Source organism: Paroedura picta, chromosome 10 (assembly GCF_049243985.1).
Source record: "Paroedura picta isolate Pp20150507F chromosome 10, Ppicta_v3.0, whole genome shotgun sequence".
In the NCBI taxonomy this organism is placed as follows: domain Eukaryota; kingdom Metazoa; phylum Chordata; class Lepidosauria; order Squamata; family Gekkonidae; genus Paroedura; species Paroedura picta.
Genome location: NC_135378.1, coordinates 34415213 through 34438498, shown reverse-complemented (window position 1 = coordinate 34438498; position 23286 = coordinate 34415213). Strand labels below are relative to the sequence as shown.

General features: G+C 43.1%; 1 long non-coding RNA gene across 2 annotated transcripts in view; it reads right to left on the bottom strand.

Moving 5' to 3' along the window:
• LOC143819937 (uncharacterized) overlaps positions 1-23078 on the bottom strand; it is a 218624-nt gene extending 195546 nt beyond the window's left edge. For both annotated transcript variants that reach the window (XR_013225162.1, XR_013225163.1), the window contains exons 1-2: positions 22708-23078; positions 21886-21960 (exon numbers count right to left, since the gene is read on the bottom strand). This is a non-coding gene — a long non-coding RNA (uncharacterized LOC143819937). The remainder of the gene's footprint in view (positions 1-21885; positions 21961-22707) is intronic.
• Positions 23079-23286: the final 208 nt, after the last annotated feature.

The window sequence follows — 23286 nt, the reverse complement described above, 5'->3', positions numbered from 1 at the left end:
GGCTATCAAACAAGACTCCTTTCCCCGTTTATCCTGAAAGGCTTCCCAGCTTGGACAAAAGCATCTAAGGCAACTCCTCCCACCCAGACACCCCACGGACTGTTGAAATTAGATTTCCATCCAACTTTGACTGTGGCACATCCATCTTTAAATATACAGAGCTACCAGCATCACAGCTAGTTTGATTCTGTTTTTCACATTAATATCTTCAATCTAAAGATTGATCATCAAGCATGACCATGCATGAAAGCAGCTTATTTCTATCTCTCTTCCTTTGGCGTGATGGTGCCAAAGACCCATATTTATGGATGATCTGCCTAGGGAATTTCTCATGCACTCGCCTAGTACTTATTGATATGGAACACATCTTCTGGCATGCCTCCTGGGACATCTGTAGTCCCGCCCCAGGGAGCATGCAGGTAGGGAGGGAGGAGGGAGGTGGCGGCTGGGACACCGGCTACGTAGGAGGGAAGGAGGTGCACAGTGGAGGCAGATGCCGGGGCACCAGCCACGAGGTGGGAGGGAGTGCCCGGTAGAGGCAGAGGCCTGGGTGCTGGCCACAAGGGAGGAAGGGAAGTGGCCGGAGGTGGAGGCCAGGGTGCTGGCCGCAAGACAATGAGGGAGGTGGCCATAAGCTCCCTCTGGGGCATGGGCCAGAGGTCACATGGCTGGCCAAAGCCAAGATGCCACCATGAAGGGGGTGGAGGCCATATGGCTGCCAGTGGCTGGGCCACTGTCCTCCAGGCCTCTGGGGACCGCAATGCATGCACAGGTGCTGCCGTCGAGGCCGGAGGAGGCTGGGGCCCTCCTGGGAGAACAGATAAGGAAGGACTCTTTTTGGGCATGTGTGTGTGTGTGTGTTGGGGGACACGACTGGAGAGTAGGTTGGGGAAGTGAGAGGGGAGGGGGAAATGGGGAGAGAAGGGGTCTGGTGTTTGTATGTTTGTGAGAGAGGGGGGAGTGGGGGATGGATCAAAGAGCTCCAGAGCAGGTAAGTGTTCCACATACCTATGAGAGCCTGGGTTTCACTACTTTATTTTGTTTTAATGACTGTTCAAAGAACAGAAATGACACACTCCTGCTCTACTACCTAATTCTAACCAGTACTGGAATGGATTCAGTGTTTGGGGATATACTGGGGGGAAACTTGGAAAGAGGGCATGAGCTTTGATCTCTGTACAAATGCCTGTGATGTGAGCAAAGACATTAATCTCCCCAGTGTTTGTCTTTTCAAGAATCACATCCTAGTGATTAGCATCACTAGGATTCCTAGCAGAAAACAAGTCCCTGTCCAAACAGTTTACAATCTGCATTAAAAAGACAGTACGGGAGAGAAGCAGAAATTAAGAAATGAACAGTGAGGATGGAATAAGGCAGAATTGGGTTACACTGGAGAAGCAGGGGACAAAAGCAGCCAGCTAAATGGTCTGCAGAAGAAAGGGAGAAGCCGGGGGGGGGGGGGGACTGCCAAAAGAAAAACAAGATATAGACATTAAAATACAACATCTCATACTGAGCCAGGCCACTTACTGAGACCTCTCATATGACTCGGGCAGAGCTCTTTACCATTACTGAGTGCTAGCTGAGACCTTTTAACCAGCTGAAGTTTGCAAATAGGATCTTTTTCATGCAAGGCAAGGTTTTTTCTAGCTGTACAACTGTACTGAATAAATTCTATCAACTGCTACAAAATGCTGGGTTTCACATTTGGATGCACCAGAAACTACAAGGTTCAGGACTAACCTTATTCACACTCTGGGTGCTGCCTCCAGATTCTGTCTAGATTTTTTTATATTTTAAGAGCTGACAATATCCATCAACTATAGTAAAGTTAAAGGTATCCCCTGTGCAAGCACCAAGTCATGTCTGACCCTTGGGGTGACATCTTCTATGAGCCCATAGATATCTTTGCCACTTGGGGGGGAGCGGGAGGAGAGTGAGCACCATACCCTCAAAGTGGGAAATTCCCCACCCGCTGCAGGGCTCTGGGAACCCTGCCTAAGACTTAGAGATTGACAGTTACAGTGACTATCAAAAAGAGCAATATGGCTACTGTGTCTCTCTAAACCTGCTAACAGATACATCCTTATCCATTGCTCCTCTTAATATTTGTGAAACAGCCTTAAGGGGGGGAACGTGTCCGGGGTGTCCAAGTTGGAATAGGGCCAATCAGTTTTGCTGGCCGCACCCTGATTGGCCCTCCCCCTACAGCTCCCACCCTCCTTCCCTGGATGCTAGCCACTTTGCTCTCAGATGCCTGAGAGACAGATACAAAGACACAAACTGCCAAACTGCAAATGAGCCCTGATTACCTGCTATGGCTTTTGCTGCGAGGGAGAGAGAGACAGAGACAGCTGCCCCAAACTGCTAAGGAGCCCTGATTACCTCCTATGGCTCCTGCTGGATGTGGTGTGTGTGAGAGAGAGAGAGAGAGAGATCTGCGCCTGCCAGTGTCCCCTGGGTCCTAGCGCCCATTGTATTTCTGGTTGCAATGGGCTTTCTTGCTAGCAAATGCATATGTAACTGTAACTTTCTTAACTACCAGAATACTTCTAATTAGGTGCAACTGTCTCTACCAACCTTAGCTAGCCCTTGCACATGTGGCGTGAAGAGACTTTCATTCACTGCCTTCCCACTCTCTTCTTAGCATGAGGAAGAACAGGTCAGGAGAGAGAGTGAGATTGCAAAGCTGTCCAAAGAAGGACCAGCTGGCTTTGGGGAAGGGGAAATAAAACCACCCTCTCTCACTCACAGACACACACACTGTGGCCAACTTGCTCTTTTCTTGAGTTTCTGTGGTGGTGGTGGTTGTTACTTTCTGTTCTCTGTAGTCAGCTTGTTCTATTCCCAGTTGCCCTGGGAAGATTCCATACACATTGGATCATGCACTTGCACAGGGAAATCCAGCTGCAAAAGCACATTGAAAATGCATTCCCCAACATGTGCAGAATGGGTGCTGGTGCTGAGGTGAGAGTGCACAGGCTGCAGAGAAGGAAGAGGGGTGTTGAAGAGGACAGGCTCTGCACCTCCATCCCTGGAATGAGGCTCACAATTCTGGGAGGCTCCCTCAGTACCTGTCCTCCAGTCCTTCCAGCAGTGGCTGTATCAAGGTGGGTGCAATCTGCCATTCACAAGCCCTACTAGGTAGTGGCCTTGCACACTTTCCTGGAACACAGAATGGGTGTCATACTAGGAGAACGCTACAGGTAGCATGTCAAAGACCCATATAGTGCTCCCAAGCCACAGAGGAGTATTGCTGCACTGCAGTATCTTTCTCCTTACAAAACAAATATGCTTTAAATGAAGATGGATTGAGTTTACCAGGGTCAAAGACAAAGTTCATGTGGTGGAGATACAGATGGTGCAGGCCCACTCAAGAGTGCTGTAGATTTCAATGCATACTTTCAACACATTGCAAGCAAAATGCCTTGTACAAGAGGACATTAAAAAGAAATCGCATACATGTCAACAGGGCAAGAGATAAACCTGTTGATCTTGCCTCTTACCCCTCTAGTCTCATGCCAAAACTTTTTTTTCCCCTTGCAGAGACAAAAGCACTCAAAGGAAAAAAGGCTGAACTACAGGAATGCAGTTGGGCTATGGGAATATTCTGCACTTCCAATCCAATTGCTTTTGTATGCTTTAGTGCATCCCGTATTAAATGTGGTTGGAGCAGCCCCACATTTAAAATCACTCATCTAACACAAGCAGTTTTGGTCAGAGGACCATAGAGTTGAAAGGGCCATCCAGGGCCATCTAGTCCAACCCCCTGCTCAGTGCAGGATCAGCCTAAAGCATCAAGGATAAGTATCTGACCAGCCACTGCCTGAAGACCGCCAATGAGAGGGAGATTACCACATCCTTAGGCAGCCAACTCCACGTCTGAACTACTCTGACTGTGAAAAAAAAAACCCCTTTTATCTAGCTGGTACTGTTCTACACATAGTTTAAACCAATTATTGTGGGTCCTCTCCTCTGCTGCCAACAGGAATCGTTCCCTGCCCTGTTCCAAGTGACAACCTTTCAAGTAAAAAGAACAGTCTTAAACAATCTTATTTTTTCCCTTTGTACTATGCCATTTGTCAGGTTCATGGGATGCAGAAAACAAAGCATCCACTCTGTGTTCTGGACATGAGTGATACGCAAGACCAGTCCTGCTCTTATGACATGCACATCACAAAATATCCAAAAAGAAATGATCTTTCCAATTGCATCTCACTATGTTATACACTGAAAGTGCATAGCATGAAATAGCATGGCTTCTCTCAGCCATCTGAAAATACCTCAGATATCCTGCTTGTCCGCAAGCAGTTTGCCTGGCAACCCACAGCTCTACAAAGATATTGGCACATGGTGACAAGGGCCAGGAGGTTTGGCCAGCTGTGACTTACTGCTGAATAACTGTACGGTGCACAGGTAACACTTCCAGGCACAATTGACTGAAAAAGCATTGGCAGGGTGGGAGGACAGAGACAGCAGACCGCCAAGCAGAAATGCACAAGCATCAGATAAGGAAAGACTGAGTGGATCTGGACAAGTTGTTTTGATTTGTGCTAGCGTGAAACCCACTAGGATTAGTATGATGTCAGAAAGGAATGGAAAGCCCTTCTCCTCTAGCTTTTGGATGCCAGTAAATTGCTTATAATTTTTTGAAGCTATAAAATCATTAATGAATGCATTCTTGTAGACTGATCCCATACATGATTACTCAGATGTAAACAACATGCCAAAATACAGCCTGTGGCAAAACAAGCTGTTCCCTCACCTCTCTCTAGAAAAGTAATCATGATTGCACTCTTATGCACAGTCCCACAGAACTCAGAGGGTTTACATTTCCCTTAAAAAGACAAATCTAGGGCAAAATCCTGACAGTGTTTCACCTGGGACAAGTTCCAGAAAACTAGCACTAGTCTGGGAAAACAGAGACAGTTTGAGTACATGCTGTTCCCAAACATGGCACCCATGGGCACCATAGCATCTGTCAACATGTTTCCTAATGCCATTTGCTTCTTGAATCTCAGGGAAGGGGTAAAGCCAAAGAGTGTTGGACAGAAATAAAGGGAGTTTGAGGTCACTAACTTCCTGGCTAGCAAAGGTCAAGAGTTCTCTCTGGGCAGGAGTGCCACTGCGGTGTACCTGTTGAGATAGTTACGCCTCTGAGCTTGGCATCTTCACACTGTGGCCATGCCAAATCCTCTCATTTTTCTGAAAATGAAAATCAAATGGGACCTTTTCCCTCATAACCTTCCAAAGTAGACATTTTGTGTTTGGTCCCACTCATATAATAGCCATTTTTACTGGCTTTCAACTGAGCTATGCCAATATTCCGAAAGTCCCCATAGACTCAACAGGGTCAGGAGCCTCTGTCATGAGGTAACAGAAAAGCAAGGCAAAACTGTCAGGTGACAGAAGGCTGTAATCATGTTGCCCTCACGTCTCAAGAAAGAGATCGACAGCATTATCTTGCACAAGGAGGGATACAGACTAAGTCCCCCCCACCCAGTACTATAAATCAGCAGCTACCAAACAAAAGAACAGCCTGAAGTAATATATGGGGGAAGGTAGCAAATAAGAGACCTAGAATAATTCATCATGTAAAAATCTATTGGTGGGGGGGAGGCTCTAATTACTGTCAGAAAGGAATATCCTTTTTGTTTCACAACATTATTTTATTTTCACAAAGCCTCATTACTATTTCCCCTCAACAATTTTTTATCTCTTTCCTTTCCTAACATCCCTATGCACCGCATAACTGCACTGCCTTAATTTTTTTTTTTTTTTTGGGGGGGGGGAGAATAAAAGACACATTTGCCACATTAAAATGCACATTGCTCAGTGGGTAGATGCATTCCTAATATACTTCTGAAATTCTCTTATCCGCAGAGCTGACTGAAATGGGTTTCATTATCTTCACTCAAAAGAAACCTATATCTCAAAAGAGCCACCCACAAGTCACCCTCCGCTAGAGAGAAGCTAAATTGAGGCTCCTTTAGAGACTCTGTACAGCTTTGCACCACTAAAAGAAGGGGGGGGGGAGAGAGACGCTCTTTCTAGGTCCGGGTCAAAGCTGTTAGGAAGCCTTTTGCAGACTTATTGTGACTGCCTGCATCACACTAGGTATGTAGATAAATGGACAACCACAGGTCCCGCTGCTCCTGCCTTTCAAGTTTGAAAGATGCATATTTGGAGACTGAAGGAAGCCAATGTCCCCGGCAAGCTGGGAGTCCATAGCAGAAAGCAAACAGTGCAGAACTGAGTGCGCAGAGCTAAAAGGAAAGATGAAGCTTTCCAGGACTATAGATTCGGAGGCTCCTTCGCTTTGAGTATTTGTCAAGATTCATGGCTGCTCGTTAACCTTTAGAATAACATAAACCCAGAGAGAAGATAAGAAAGAATAGTGTGACTTTTATTTCAACTCAAGGATTGTTGTTGTTTTTAACTTGCCTGAAGGAATCTGTGCTCCACAGGCCACACGGGCTTGATATTAAAGCCGATTTTCACAGGCACCACAATGAACACGATAAACCCATCACAAAACCATAGGGAGAAAGATTACACAACAGGCGGCAGTACAGTTTTCCTTACATTCCAGTTCTCAGCATGTCAAAAAGTAAAGCCTATTCATTTCAATGAGAACTACATCCAAGAAAGTAAGCTTAGAACTATGGCATGTAAAGAAAAAAGATTGTAAAGGCATGTGAGATTTCAGTTCTATGCTTAGAAGCAGAACAGGGAGTGAAAGCTGGGGGTTTCCAGTACTGATCGGTCCACTACGGTCCCTCCAACCTCCATCCTAACAGTACAATCTTTAATAAAATATATTGTTTCTTCAAAATGGAAGCTTGCGTATCTTTTCCATAGTGTGCACTCTCAAAGACGTATCTTTCACTTCCAAGTTGTGAGGAGGAGTTCTCTTTATGAACATTTTTACAAGTGCTGGCAGAGTGAGGCTTTTCTTCCGAAAAAGCCATGCTGGGGGGGGGGGGGGAGGTGTCTCTCCAGTGACGGAGGACAAAGCATTTATTTATGTATGTGGTAAGATTGCTGGACAGGAAGAGGAGATTTTAAACTACTGCCTAAATGGCTGATAGGAGCAAGAGAGATTGTGAAGATGCAGGAAGCAGCTCTGAAAGCTGTGCCCTCCAAACACAAAGAAACCACACTTATTAGATGAGAAAGGTGTCATCCATGCCCCTATCTACCAAGCAGCACTCTCCATAATTGCCCCAAATGAAGTGACTGTTGTACACTTCACACTGTATATTTCCACAAAAAGAAGCTTAAGAGCAGAATGTGAATTCCACGTAGGTCGGAAAAGGCTCTTTCAAGAAGAGTTGGCACTTATATGCCGCTTTTCCCTACCCGAAGGATTCTCAAAGTGGCTTACATTAGCCTTCCCTTTCCTCTCCCCATAACAGACATCCTGTGAGGCTGACAGAGCCCTGCTATTACTGCTCAGAGCAGCTTTATCAGTGCTCTGGCAAGCCCAAGGTCTCCCAGCTGGCTGCATGTGGGGGAGCGCAGAATCAAACCTGGCTCACCAGATCACACTCCTAACCACTATGCCAAGCTGGCTTAATGTGCCTTTTCAGATGGATTTTCCAGTGTGAAATAAGAAAATCTACTCCTGAAGTGCATTGAAAGTGCATTATCCAATGTGTATAGAATAAGACTTTAGGGCACACTACAATATGCAAAATGGTCTATCCGCAGGCATTAGCTGTGCCAACTAAAGGAATACTCAAGGCAGGCCAGGAGTGGAGACTAATGGGCCTTTGGCCTGATCCAACAAAGCATAATTATTTCATTTGCAGAACCAACCCCAAGTGTCTGCCGTAGCAAGGAAGGCTTTGCTCGATAGAACCCTCATCTTGAGAACTGGCATGGCAGAAAGACTGCCGGTGTAAGCAAATCGTCAGTCTGCAGCTTGGGAGAGTGCCGTCACATATGCTATGGGACTGCCGAAATCCCTGCCAGAAAATAAACTGGTAGCATTCAAGTAACTTCATACTTTGAATTCCAGCTTGCCTTCATTTTCAAAGACCTGATGATACTCTCAAAAAAGCTCCAAGATTATAAACATTCTAACAACAGCTGAAGGAAAATAGGTGCTTGGGGAGGCTAACAAATAGAGAATCAAGACAAGAATGTGCTCTGTCTGTTCAACAACGGAATTAGCACTGCACAACAAACCAACAAACTTCAAGCCAACACTTGAAGGCCTAATATCTATTCTTCCCACTGGGCCAAGCCTTTAAACATGGGAAAGGGCATGAATCTATATGGTTTTCTTCCTGTGTTTGGGTAAATCTCTAGTCTTGAGAACCAGTTTGGTGTATTGATTAATAGTGGCAGCCTCTAATCTGGAGAACCGTGTTTGATTTCATGCTCTTCCACATTCAGCAAGCTTGGTGACCTTGGGCCAGTCATCATTCTCTCAGAACTCTCTCATATGTACCTGGAAGAGGAAGGGTAGGCAACTGTAAGCCACCTTGAGACATATGAAACTCCTGGGTGACCTTGGGCGAGCATAGTTCTCTCATTGCTCTCTCAGCCTCACCTGGATGTCTGTTGCAGTGAGAGGAAGGGCAGGCTACTGGAAGCCAATTCTTTGGGTAGTTAAAAGGTGGGTACAAAAAACAAGCTCTTCTTCTTATATTAATTTGAATCCAAAAAGAGCTAGGGAACAAGAAGAAATGGACTGGGATGGTGGACCAAGGCCTGTCTGAGCACAAAAAGATTTCTCTAGAATCAGAGAGTTTTTAAACAGATGGTTGTTAAGAGCCTGAATACATTTGTCCTCACTGAAGTCCAGAGAAGATCTAACAACTTACATACCAGTATGCAACTCCGATGAATGGATGGCACTGCAGGGAGATCAGTCAAACTGGCAAGGAAGCCTCTTAGCCAGAGTAGGTCAGGTAACACAAAGTAGGTCAGGTAACACCTCTAAAAATACCTTCCAGAATCACTCAGTCACTGATCTGAATGAGCAACTTCTGAGTAGTCTCCTGTTCTCTTTTGGTTTTACTTTTCCCCTTGACCAGCAGAGAGCTTTGTCTGCCAATACTGTGTCCTACTGCTACACTATCCTCCATATACAACTCTACAAAGCAATCCCCAGGATCATCCTGTATGGTTGTTTTGTGTGATACAGGTCCAATATATTTCCTTGAGTTGTATGGAAGCATTCCATTTCCAAAACATTACAAATGTTACTATAATTAATTCCAGGGGAAATTAGATTCTTGCTATAAACACATTCATTGCTTGCCATCATTGCTGTGCATGATCTACTGACATGTGGGTTCCTAGCACATTTTGGACATGACCTGTGATCTCATTATACACAAGTGGCACAATTTCCCCCAGTCCCAAGCCCCTGATACTTAAAAAAACACACACTATGCTCAATATTGTTATAGCTTCAGTATCTGCACAGCTCCAATTCCTCACTTCCTCACTGCACAGCTCCAATTCTAGATACATGACATAAAACTTTGCTCAGCCAAGCAAAAATTAGAAGATTAGGTTAATAAAGCTCTTGGCCAGTCACCACACAGGTTGATTCCACGTGGCAGCGGCTGCTCCCAGCCACCTCCAGCGCTATTCCACCACATGCTGCTCTGCCACTTCCTGTGTCCCCATGTGGGATACATCTCAGCAACAAACCTGGTCCACTGAATTCTGTGTCCCCACAGGGGACACGTTTTGATGATGGACTCAGTCCCCAACCACAATATAAAGGTTCTGCCATATGTGGATGGGTGTCGGGGGGGGGGGGGTTCGTTTTGCAGGAAGGTGGGATTGTGTGAGAATGCAATTCCACCTCCCTATAAAAACCAAAACCAAAATGCCCCAATTGGTCCCCGCAGAGCTGCAAAGCACAGCAGAGCTGAATGGGAATTTCTAGGCCCTTCCAGGCCACTGTTGGACGGGGCAGAGCCAGGTCTGGTCCTGGCTCTTCCTTCATCTATATGGGCCTGCTATTAGAGAGGCCCTATTGGCCCCCAGGGTGGCTAAGGGAATGTGGAAAATATCTGTGTTCCCTTAACCCGGGTCAACAGCACCATAAAGCACGCAAGGCCTGGGAGAGGTCTGTCCAGGGAATTAGCCCTGCTGCCATATGACTACATTCCCGGCCTTTTCCACCCATGTGGAATCATCCAGGGAGTTCTTTGGCTACATTTGGCTAGTTACCTCACAAGTTTTTCTTCCAGTCTTCCCTTGCTGCATCTGTATGCATGTGTGAAATGCCACCAAGTTGCTATCAACTTACAGTGACCCTTGGAATTAATGACTTCCAAAATGTCCTGTCACTAACAGTCTTGTTCAGCTCAACTGTGAGTTAGAGCTTCCTCGATTGAGTCAATCCAGTCAATGGTCTTCCATTTTTCTTGCTGTCTTAAACCATTCCTAGCATTATGGTCTTTTTCTGTGATTCTTCTCATAGACTGTTTACACACTGGAGGTTTCATGCCTGGCTGCAGGCTGGAGTTTTAGTCATGGCGGGCTGCCCCACCTCTTCCTATACCCACATGGGGGAGCATTTGGCCCAGTGCACCTCAGCCGCCCCCAATCTGTGCTCCTGCATGGGAGCTGGGGCAGTGAAGTTCCCAGCGCATAAACGGTCATACTGTGACCAAAGTAGAATAGCTTCAGTTTAGTCGTTTTAACTTCTATGCTTAATTTGACTTAGATCTCACTTATTTGTCTTTTTTACAGTCCACGGTATCTGTAAAACTCTCCTCCATCACATTTCAAATGTCAAGTTTCTTCCTGTCAACTTTCTTCACTGTCCAACTTTCACACCCATACATAGTAACCGGGAATACTGCAGAATGAATTATCTTTACCTTGGTTACCAGCGGCCCATCCTTATGCCTAAGGATCTTTTCTAGCTGTTTCATGGCTGCTCTTGTTATACATTAGCAAAAAGTTTGCCTAGTCAAAATTAAAACTAAACAATGGGAACAGGAAGTATGTTTACTTCGCAATTCCTTTATTTGTAAAGGCCCATCCTTTACTGTTTAATTTTCTGGCTAAAATTAACTGTCAAGCAAAGAATATAAAAGAAAAGAACTGAGCTGCTGCAGCTATGGCCATCTTACTTTCAGGGCAGTTCAGCATCCTTTTTACATTAATGCACTTTAAGCCTATTTTCTTTTCCTATTGCTTTGCAGCTTTTAATCACTACCCAGCAATTTCCTTAACAAATATTATCCAACTCTTTTCTTTTTGAAAATTTAAAGCTTGAGGCTCTAAAAGAGTTTGCACAGTCAATGCCTACAGCCCCTTATCTGCTTCAGAATCCTTTCTCATAAATCATGTTATGACATTACTTGCATCTAGAAGATGCATCATCACTATTTATAGTTCACCTTGTTTTGCACCAAATCACATGGCCTCCATAACTCACCTCACATTTAGAACATCTCCCCTGTATGCATTTTCAGCTATCAAACCCATCATCGCTGGAAACTCTGCATCCAGGCTTCAGTTTTCTTACCAGGATGCTCCAAGAAAATTACCTGCAACCCCTTTAATGTTCTCCGTAAACTTCCTTTGTAGAAGAATGTGATGCCTTATTTTATAAGCCAAATTGTTCCTGCTACCAGGGCTGAGTCTGTTACAATATTACAAATTGGCTCCATAAAAGTTAGTCCCTTCACCTGGACCTACTCACCCACCTCATCATAAAATTAGAGCTCATCATAAGCCTAGCAGTCTGGATACTGAGCAGTAAAATAAGAATAGATTGACCTCTCCCTTTGTGGAATCAGAGCACCCAGACCAGTTTAAAGAACAGTACTGCAAAATACTTGTCTTTCTTACCTGCCAATATTTAATGGAACTCTGGAACTTAGGCATGCAAATTGTATCCTTTACCACTGACTAGTTGCCCCTTCCCTAAGAGCATTATGTTCATGCACGGATGATCACCTCTCCAAGCAACACTGAGAAGCAGAGAAATGCGGTGTTCTTTATCATAGGACATTGGTGTAGTATAGCCAGGAGATCCTGGGATTGTCTGGCAGCCTGCAAGAGGCATTCAAAGGTGTTTTGCCATTGCCTGCCTCCATGTCATGTCCTCTAGTGTTCTTTGGAGTTCTCCCATCCAAATACTTCCCCGGGGGGGGGAGGGGGAGGCATTATTCCTGTATAAGTTCTTGTGAGTGAAAGCTCACTTCATCAGGTGCTTCTGACAGAAGTGACTCACAAAATCTTTTGCAGGGATTTTGTTAGTCTTCAAACTGGGCTCCTGTTACTTTCTGCTTAAGAAGTTAGACATCTCCCACTCGAACAGCACATCTAAAGCAATCTGTTTTATGGCACAACATGAAATCTCTGTGTGGCCAGCTTAGGGCATAGTAAAGACATGGAGAAATATTGCACAGAGTTCCAGCTGCATCTGATACTACTCTCTAGAAATCCCCTTTTGAAACAGAATCTGTAGCTATCTGATATGCTCATCAAACAAACAAGGAAAACAATCCTCTGAGCTTTTCAATGTGGTGCCACAACATGGCTTTGTTGTTTAGCTGGATTAGTGTTATGATTAAGTCCGCAGGCCAACTGGCATTGTCTTCTCAGAAAAGGAGGAAGACCAGTGCTTCATATGACTCGGACACTCTTGGGTCTTATTTCTAAATCAGAAGTATACAAGCTCCTGCATCACATCTTGAAAACTTTATCCATTCACAAATCCAGAAGAATGTACATCAAGAAGAGACTATTCAAATTAATTAAGCGATGCTGTTTCTGGATACTATGATTTGCACAGCACATCAAACCCAGGGAATATAGCCAGAACCAGTAGTGGTTAACACACACACACACACACCACCCGTGGCCATGTAATGGCTACATAATAGACCTTTATCTGCTCACTGTACATTAGAGACCAAGGAAGAGACAGGAAAGTGCTGGACAATTGTACAGTTCCAAGCACTTTGTAGAAAGAAGGGGCTCCCTATAAATTCCCCACTTTGGCCTTGATAGTGCCCAAATTTTAAAAATATACATGATACATGATAAGAATGTTGATGAATGTATTGACCTAGTGTGTGCTGCTCACCTGTATGCTCCTGACTGTGCACTCCCATGGTTGGCTATGACCAGTGGCATGCTGAAATAATCTTAACTAATATTACCCAAAGAAACTGCTATGACCTTGATGCTGGGGCGATAAGCAGGAGAAGGCACTGGAATCACACAGTTCAGCTATGTCACCCTCAAAAGGAGAGTAAGTCCAACTAAGGGAAGGAGCTGGAGGCAGGTCATGTCCTGTTGGTTCACCATTCTACCACTGGTAGCAACATGGAAGGGTCATTGAAAAGTCTATTCTAGGGTGCTGGGGAGTCCCTTGTTCTTAGGAAGCTAAAAAAGACCATCACCACAGAAGCAGAAATACTACCTTTATCATTTGTTAATAAGTATACCTATCCTTGTTTTCTTCTGCAAGACAAATGGCAAGCACAGACCCCACTCAGTCTAGTCAATCACCACATTCCATGTGCTTTACTGGCACAAGAACCCTGGTTTTAGTTGCTCTGAAGACCACAGAATTAAGCTGAAATTAGTTTAACTACAGCAATGTCAGGCTTGGCTTCTTCCACTTTACAGTAACTGAAAACAAGTCTTCAGATTAATGGAGAAAGAAAAAGAAATCAGTTAGGACTACATTTGCCCATTCCTTGGAGACATAACTGTGTTCTTTACAATAGATCTATATTTTCTCACTGATGAACTGGTCTAGACAGATTAACGATGCACAATTAACTGTCCTGCATGCCATATTTTGGAACCTGCTAATACAAAGTATGTGCCCTTTATGGTACTGTAAGTACAATGGAAAATGTTGCATGGAGCCCCTACTTCCTCTATAGAAATTTTATAGAAGACCTTCTGGTTGTGGAGGACAGGCAACCATTAGATTCTCTATAAAAGTAATAAAATGGGGAGTCAAAACAACATAATGAAACCGGTTACTGGGAATTAACTGTTCAAGCCTAGGAGCTCTTAATTGGTAAAATGACTCCAAGGAGGTACAGTCCTGATGGAGTCAGCATTGCTATCTATCTAGAAACTAGTTTTCACTTTTATTTTCCAAGGCAAAAGATTTCAGCACAGAGTCAGAAAGATGCCACTCTGCTTCCACAGGCAATAATAATCATTTGATTTGTTCAACTGAACGGCTTCATCTGATTCTGATCTACCTCTGTTTCTTTAAGAAGCATTGCAAGGTTTCTTTCTTTGAAGCCCTGTTCAGCTAGACTGTAGCTAAAGGACCTGAACCAATACGTTTAGTTGGCACTTAGTTTATCCAGTGCAAAGTCTGATTGATTAGAACATGGGTTAGGATCTTTGGGGTTGCAGCCTGGAGCTGAGATCCTCTGAACTTAAAAGCCATGAACAGAGAATAGAAATATTTTCTTTAAACTTATTTTTAAACTGTGGCTGACAAGGGTCAGGGTACACTGTTCCAAAGATGCAAGAGGACAAAATGCATAGTTTTCTGCATAGATTTTGACTTCTTATAGTTGAGCTGTCAATTCCCAGCAACCAGACAGTAGGTAATCTGGCCATGTTTTAAGGTGGTCTGTGATGGCAGTAGCACATTAATGTTAGTTTTCACAGTGCCCTGCCATTTTAATTATGACATTGTAACATCAAAGCAGTACATTGTATTCCATGGAAACCTATGAATGCTAGAATCAGATATAACATTTCACACATTCATAATCTCAGTATGGATTTATAACAAACCATTTCTAAAAATGTGGCTACAAATCCATGTGGAATGAGATGAAATGGCCAAATAGTTATTAGAATTATAGACCAACCTAATTCTAGGAGCGTTACCTCTAGCAGCCCAGGGACACATGCTTCACTACTACATGATGGCATTAAAAGAAAGAGTCTTCCGGCTGCAAGGAGAAAATGACTGCATGCATTTATTTATTTTTTTAAAGAGAGTGTCCTTAAAATTCACATTGGCACAAAAATGTTTTTAATGATGCTAGTATATCAGCAAGTATTTAAAAAAATTAAAAGGGAGACTAGAAGTTTTCCCATGGGATCAAGAGAAAAGAGCCTTCAACCTTCTTGCTCACATTTTAACATGAAAGTCCTTTCTTATATGTCAGGACTGGCTAATCAGAAGCATTTTCAGAGCCTTCCCCTAACATTAAACAGACCATTTTTTTAAAAAAGCCGTTGTATGTGTGAACAGATGTATTTCTTGGTGAGGAAATTTTTAAAAACCTTGATGAACTCATGACTCAGACAAAACTGCCTTGTTCTAAATCAGATCATTGGTCTATCAAGGTCAGTATTCTCTATTCTGACTGGCAGCAGCTCTCCACAATCATAGATGGAAATTATTCCTATCATCTAATACCAGATTGTAATGCATTTTTCATCACTGACGATGTCGAGGGTGAGACCTTTTGCACCCAAGGCATGGCTACTACTGAACCATGATCCCTGCTCAAAACAGCTTGGCCTTCTAGCCACTACTGACCTCACATTTGCCACATGGGTGCCTTTCTCCAATGAGCCATTGGGGTGGTGTGTTAATGAAGATGAAGAGGAGAAACATGTGGAAGAAATAAATTGTAATGCTGAGCATTCAGGTTGAGAGATCCTAGCATATGAAGCAAAGTGCTGATGATGGGGGGAAGCACAGATAAAACATGGGAATCTGCCTACTTTTTTTAGACATTTTCCTACTGTAGTTCTCTAAATGATTTTAAATGTTTTCCAGAATCTGCACACTAAGAACCCTATGGCATTAGCACTGTGCATCTCTTTTCCTGCTCCTGTCTCAAACATGAAATATTAAGGAAAAATTAAAGGACAAAATCTCTCATCGGTTAAAAAACTTAACTTTAACTGTGTGTCGGTAGATGTACCAACCCGCAGTTTGGCACCAAACAAACAGATCACGAGATTGAAAAGGAAATATATTTCTCATTAAGGAAAACTAGAAACATTATGTATTAAATGCTATTATGGTTATGTATCACAGTATTTGAAAATTGCAGTTTATTAAGATGTTATGCTTATATTATCCATCAATCAATTTTAGTATTATGAAACTAGATCTGCCAAAAATATATAATCAACAGTCAACAACACATAAAAGAAAAAATATATATATACAATCCTCATCAATCTTCCATGATACCTGAGTAGTTAATAAAACAATTTAACCATATGATTTCCTTATTAAACAGGATGAAGTACAGGGCTTAGCTACCTTAAGAATGGTTTTATTGGAATGATCTGACAGGAGAAGGGATATATGAATATTGTTGGATCTGCCTGGAAAATTGGATAGGATTGGGGCGGCATTCAATACCGCATAGTTAGCTGTTCCAGCTGCATTCAGTTTTGCTTATCTGGTAGAATATACCAATGATTTCACTATTTTATCGTATTTTACTATGGCATTTGGGCTAGTGTAAATGGAAAGTGTCATGGGTGAACCCCTTTTTCTTTCAGGAGGCCCAAAAATGATAACCCTACAAAGACTAAAACCTCTTGCTGTATAGCTATATCAGGCCTACCTTTTTTGATACTGAATTGCCATTGCCCCATAGCAATAATTTGTGACTGGACTGGCTTGTCCACACAGGAAAATCCAATAGTGAATTATTGTTGTAGTACCACCATAGGTCCAGCAATGGGTCAATGCTGCCCTGGATACTCACACACTGCACAACCCCTATGCCTAACCCATTTTGTTCTGGCTTTCCTTCCTTGAATATCCTTCCTTCACTACCAGCTTATACCTTTCAGGTTGGTGTTAAATCTGCAACTGCTTCTACAATAGGGAGTGAAGGAGAGCAGAGATGTTTCCCTCCTTTGCGTGGCTACTTGCGATTCTAGGACCAGTTTCAGAAGTCCCCACCTTTCAGAATAGCCTTCATGACTTCATCAGACACTTTCCTGGCTTTCCATAAACTGTGCAAACTTAATTATGCAAGAGGTGTTTTATACACAGGTAGTAGGGCTGCATTGCATTTATTTATTGTATGGCATGTGTGTAGCATGGCCAGGAGATCCTATGAAGGTAAGATTGTCTGACAGCCAGGCAAGAGGTGGTTTGCCATTGCCTGTCCTCTGTGTCCTGACCCTGGTCTTCTTTGGAAGTCTCCCATCCAAATACTAACCAAGGCTTCCGAGATCATTACAAAATAGTCCAGAAAGTTGCTTGGTAAATAGCCATAACTATCTGAAGATGTGTGCTTGCATCTTGAATAAAACTTGGGTGCTCTGGAATTTGCCACTGGACCCAAACTCTGTTCATCACGCTGAGATCACTTGTAGATTAGACTAAATAGGGCTGCCATGAAGACTACTTGGAAAATTCCATTGGTCCAAAACCTGCTGCCTGACTCTTGCATGTTAAATTAGAAGAAGCATGTTACACCTATTCTCCAAGAGCTACATAGACGAAAAGTCCATAGACGAAAGCTTTTTAAAGTTAGAAGCAATATAGAAATTTAGTAATACAGTAAGAATAAAACAGCCAAAGCACAAACTGTCTGGGGACAAGAGTTTCTAAATCAATCTGTAAGCAACCAGATAAAACAACCCAGGGCACAATAGTTTGTCACCAATAACAAGTTAACATTGGAGCCGTTTAATGGATCTATTAAAAATAAGAACATGGAAGTTTTTTATAGCTAACAGACCCTTCAGGTACACCCATGTGCTGCCGCAGTCCATAAAAAGTTATAATCTCATCTTTCATAGAGCTACAAAAACCAGAGTCATGATGTTAACATTTCTGGTGCTTTGGTCCTTCAGAAAATAGTTTATAGGGACAATGTTAACAGGAAGGTGCCTGTTCCTGTTTTCAAAAAAGGACATCATGTGCAGGTGTGTAAAATCAAAGGAGTCTTTTGCAAAAGGTTATAAAATATTCATAGCAGAGGAAGGCAACAGTAGAGCTAGGCTGTTTTTATTCTAGTGAGGGACAGGCTATAGATGCCTGGCATATTCTATCCTGAAGAATTTCAGAAGGTTAAAGCTACTGCAGAAAGAACAGAGAATGTAAGTCCTAGCAAAATGATTAGATAGCCTAACAAATTTAATAACGAAATGCTTACTCCTGGCCACTGTGAACCTCTCTACAATACAGCAGTAAAGGGATAGTGTATTCTACACCTCTTTCACTAGCAACTCGCATGGCGGAGTTTTTTCCAAAGAATACAAGTATCCAATTAGTTGAACTATTTGCAGGGGTGGAGAATGTACTGCTAAAGATTCACTGCCACGTTCACTGAAGATTAATACAACACGGCTACCTACTTGAATCTTACTAAAGACTAGTGATACTACCAAAGCTTGTGTAGCCCCAGTTTCTCCCACCATAACCCCAGCTGAGAGAAGAAATTTTAGAACCTGGGATGTCTGATGGAGTAAAGGAGAAAGTGGAGGTTCCTCCAGTCTACTGTTCATGGTATCACATCAACACTGTGTTGTTTTTTTTCTGCAGAGCTGAAAGCTGCATCACACTGTGAAGCCACAGGATTCTCTACAAAACTCCGAAATAAAGAGTGGAACAATGGAAAAATTCCTAATGCATTGGCATCACTTCAGAAACAACACCAAGTAACGTTGGACTGCAAACATGGGAGAGAATTTCAATGAGGAGAATTTCAGAAGCAGCTCTAATTCCTTTGTCTAGTCAACATGTGGCTTCCCTGCAGGTGTACATATCTCTTTTTCTTCCTCAAGTTCAAGTGGTAATTTTCAGTTCCAGAAATTTGACAGGCACTCCAGTCACCTATATTTTAAATGTCAAGGGCTTAGTTGGCCCTGCAGCTTAAAAAAAAAAAACAGGTCAACAACTCTAGTTTAAATATATGCTGTCATTCTGAAATCCCTTTTGTTGTCCTGTTCCAATCTAATGGGAGTAAAACATAACCAAACTCCACCCCCAAATATATAATTTTATTATAGTACTAGCCAGTATATACAGAATCAAGTTTTTCAGTTTTGTATTGGAGACATTGGTAAGAAATGCTTTGTAGTTTCTGCTATCCCATTGTCCTTGCTGATTACGACTAGATCAAAACTCGCTTAGATCAGAAGCAAGCCATAGGTGATCATAGTTAAAATAACTAGACTGGAAATACAGCTTAGAGCTAATGACCTTAAGTTTTGTATTCATAGCCTTCTGCATCCATATTAAACACTTGTATGGGGAGCTGAGACTCAGCTTGAAGAATATTCCTAGACATAATTACATATCCTGACCCAGGGGCCACATATCAATAGACCAATAGCTCTGAAACTGTACCAAGGGAGCATGTTTTCCAGCCATGAGTGGTGTCCTTGAGACTTCCGCCTATTTGTGCTGTAGGCTCATGACAGAGTGCCGTATACATTCACATGGCTTGAAAACTGGTGCCAGCACACCAAACGAAGAGATGTCCTGCTGGCAAGCCAGTCACTAAAGTGGAATTTCTGGTATGCTGCAGTTTGATTGACAATGGGGCTGGCCATAAAATACGGTCCACTAGTGGATTACCACTGACTGGTGGTTGCTGACACTTTTGCAAAAAAAAAAATTCTGATTCATCTGACACTGGCCTTCTACAGAAAGGCACTTAAATTTTTGAGCCACAGCACATACTCAAGAGTGCATAACAGATTAACTAATATTTATAAAATCTCGGCTGTGCCCTCTCGATTTGAAAATTTAAGATACATACATACTGGAATTTTAGCATTTTTAAATAGATCATCAGTCCCACTTTACCTTCCTTGTTTAGGTGCTGCAGTTGAGTTTCCTCAGCATGAAATTGGAAAAGTGAACTTAGAAGGGAATTCACAAATTCCCCGTTATTGTAATGGCCATAACTTATGGCCCCAAGAGTAACAGGATGTTAGAACTACCATAATTATTTTTCTTCAAGCCAGCTATTAGGTAAATGACCATTTTTAATGTTAGCCCAGGAATAACGGGTAAGAATTCCCCAATGCAAGGTCCTTTTAATATCTGTGTGAAAACATCTGAGCTTTAAAAGGCAGGCATTTTGTATTTATAAGCATGAAGAACAAATTGGGTCACTTCCACTGCAGAGAGATTCAGTTTTCTACAGTGAAGTACACAATGGGCACGGTGAAGGAGTCACGGAGTTCTGGAAACCCTTTAAATGCTATCTTTCTGAACATGTGAATGGCCTATAAATAATGGTATCCATTTTCCTGATGCTTTGAATCAGCCAGGAGACAAAGGAGGAAGTACAATTTCAGGACGTGAACTCTCACCACCCAACACCTCATTCCCTGTTGCTATCCTTTGGGTAATACTGTAGACCAGGGGTGGCCAGATTATGGCTCTCTGGGAGAACCACAGTCTGGCCACCCCTGGAGAGCCACATCTGGAGAGCCACAGTCCGGCCACTCCTGCTGCAGAGCAGTGGTCCCCAACCTTTTTATCACCGGGGACCGGTCAATGCTTGACAATTTTACTGAGGCCCAGGGGGGTGGGGGTCAAGGGATGTTGCCGCCGCCTGAGCCCCTGTTCCACTTGTATTCCGCCCAGCACCCTTGACTTCCTGCCGCCCGCTGGGGGGTGCTGCCAGCAGCAGCTGTGCAGTGCCATGCTGAGGGGGAGCCCCAGCCATGGGGGCCGCCAGAGACCACCAAAGTTGAGCTGGCGGCAGAGTGGCAGGGCAGCCCCCGAGGCAGCAGCAAGGGAGGAGAAGGAGCCGCAGCCCGGTACCGACTGATCCACATACCAGTAGTGGTCCCTGGACTGGGGGTTGGGGACCACTGCTGTAGAGAATCAAAATGTCTCATCTAACACTAGCTCATATGAAAAAGTGGTTTTCTCTAAAATAAATAGGGCAGTTTAGGCTACACAGGCATATCTATATATTATTAGAATGTCACACTAGAATTTCCCATTGCATGTCTGATACAAAATCATCATGGCAGACTTATTTTCTTGGCCACTTTGCTAATCTGCCTGAGAAGCGGATGCATGGCACTCTCCTTCAATGCAGTATTACAGCTGCAAATGGCCAGAGAGTACTGTATTACCAGCTGAGCAGAGGCCAGGTGACACAAGGATCCAGTAGGGTTCCATCTGATTTTAAAAAGCTATTGTCTCCAGCCTAGCTGCTCAGTCTAGCCACCCCAACTCACAGGTACAAACCAGACCCTTCAGAGATGTCAGGAGCTAAACCAAGGAGTCTTCTATAGCCAAACTAGATCTTCTACTATTAATATCTATGAGAATTCCAAGACATTCACTTATGTGTCCATGTATCAGCCTCCATGCTTTCTCCCGATCTGGGTCTGAAGAAGAACGTGAATCAAAAACCCAATTCCACAATACATATTTAACTAAGAATTACCAGATGATAGGGGAAGATTCTTTCTTTTACAAAGGATTGGCCATAATTAAACGCGCTATATTTGGTGTCTACCCTTGTTTAGATGGCTAATTTTTCTTTTGAATGGATAACTTGTGTAAGATACAGTCTTTGGATTGATTCTCAGGTAGGTTGATGTCATTTACAGAAACTAATGGAATACCTTCCGCATTAAACCACCTTATCATTCCACATTCCAAATCACTCACCACACATAACACGTTCTCAGCAGGCCTTACAACAACCCTAAAAAGTAAATTCAGATTACTTTCCTCATATTGCATGTGGTTAGCTGGAACTGAGAGAATCATTTGTCTATGACCGAGTCCTGAATTCATGACTGAAGCAAGATGTTAATCAGGAATTTAATCATCACAGCTGATGTGATGCAAGAAGGCACAAGTTTGTGCTATGTAGACTCTTGGATGTTATTGTAACAGGAATGTAACACAGACTTTGCATTTTCATTTCTTAATCTTACCCAGCACTCTATGGAGAGGGAACAACAACCCGCACTCATGCAGCTGTGCCTGATCCTCTGAAATTTCCTTCATGTCTGTCAGCAATTCAAAGCAAGAGGAGGAGAGAATCTCATATTATGTTGCCTGCACCACTATGGTTGTTTGAGCCCTTGCATTCTCTCTGCTCGTTCCATTGCCTTTGCCATGGCTCCCAAGTTATCTCCCTCCCTCCCACCTGTGGACTTGGATGATTATTCACAGTGAAATTCTGAAAACTTGCAGAAGGATCATTTAACACAGGACCTTTCCATTTTGAAACTCACAGCCACATCACTTGCAATGCCATCCTAAGCAGAATTACACTAAAACCCAAAGGGATGGTTTTTTTGTTGTTTTTTTTAAGGGTGGAGCTTTTTGTACTCCATCTCACTCAGTTTCCCTCCTTGCATGGCCTTTGTACATGCAGCTCCCATGATTTCCAGCATAGCCATTTTGGGTTATGAAAGGGAATCCTATCACCAGTGAAAAAGTTCATTAGATCCAAACCATTCCCTCTGCAAGAGCCCAGCAGTTTGGGGGGGGGGGGGAGGGTCATAAGGACTGGGAGCTGCTAGTGCCTCACCTCCACCCATATGGTAAATTTAAATATAGGTGGACAGAGGAGGCACCACAGAGCAAGACAGGACAGCATCCTCTTTTTAACAGATAAGCAGCTGGAAAGGATGCCATAGCTCTCCAGGTTGTCATCAGGCAATTAGACCATCCACATGTGCACACAGCTTCCACCAGAAGACTCAAAGGTCCTTTTAATATCATACAGTAAAACTAAGAAGAAAAATTACCTTCTTTCTTTGCCTAGGAGTTGTCAGACTGCTGAAAACTGAACCGCCTTCGCTTATAATATAGGGATGTTTGGAAGTGTCAATCCTGAGAAAGCTTTACACCTGTGCCTGGGCTTTCTTTTCAAATTAGCTCCTCATCAACTCTTTCTGCTAAACAAGCACAGAGCAGCTGTAGCTCTCCAACTGTGATTAGCATTAAAACCCTTCAAAATCCAGCCCTGTTCCAGCAATGCCTTTGCTCCTACTCAATTGATTAACTCCTACTGGTTTGCAACTAAAACTAATCTGTTAATTTAACAGCCTTGGAAAAGCTTCAAATGAAGCGTCAGAGGTATCTGAATAAATCAAGCAATACATACATCAAAAAAAGATGGCACTTCAGAGATGTTTTAAGAGGGATAAATAACCTCAAAGGTTTAAATGGCTGTATTTTCATATGCCTTTTGAGTTCTTAGGAAAGGGGATTGCTTTATTGATTCAACACACATCGCTCTCCTTTACAGGACACCAGAGGACTGGAATAATGTTATTAGTCTTCTGGGAGAGAGATAAAGCAGGAGATGATAGAAGCCACAAACC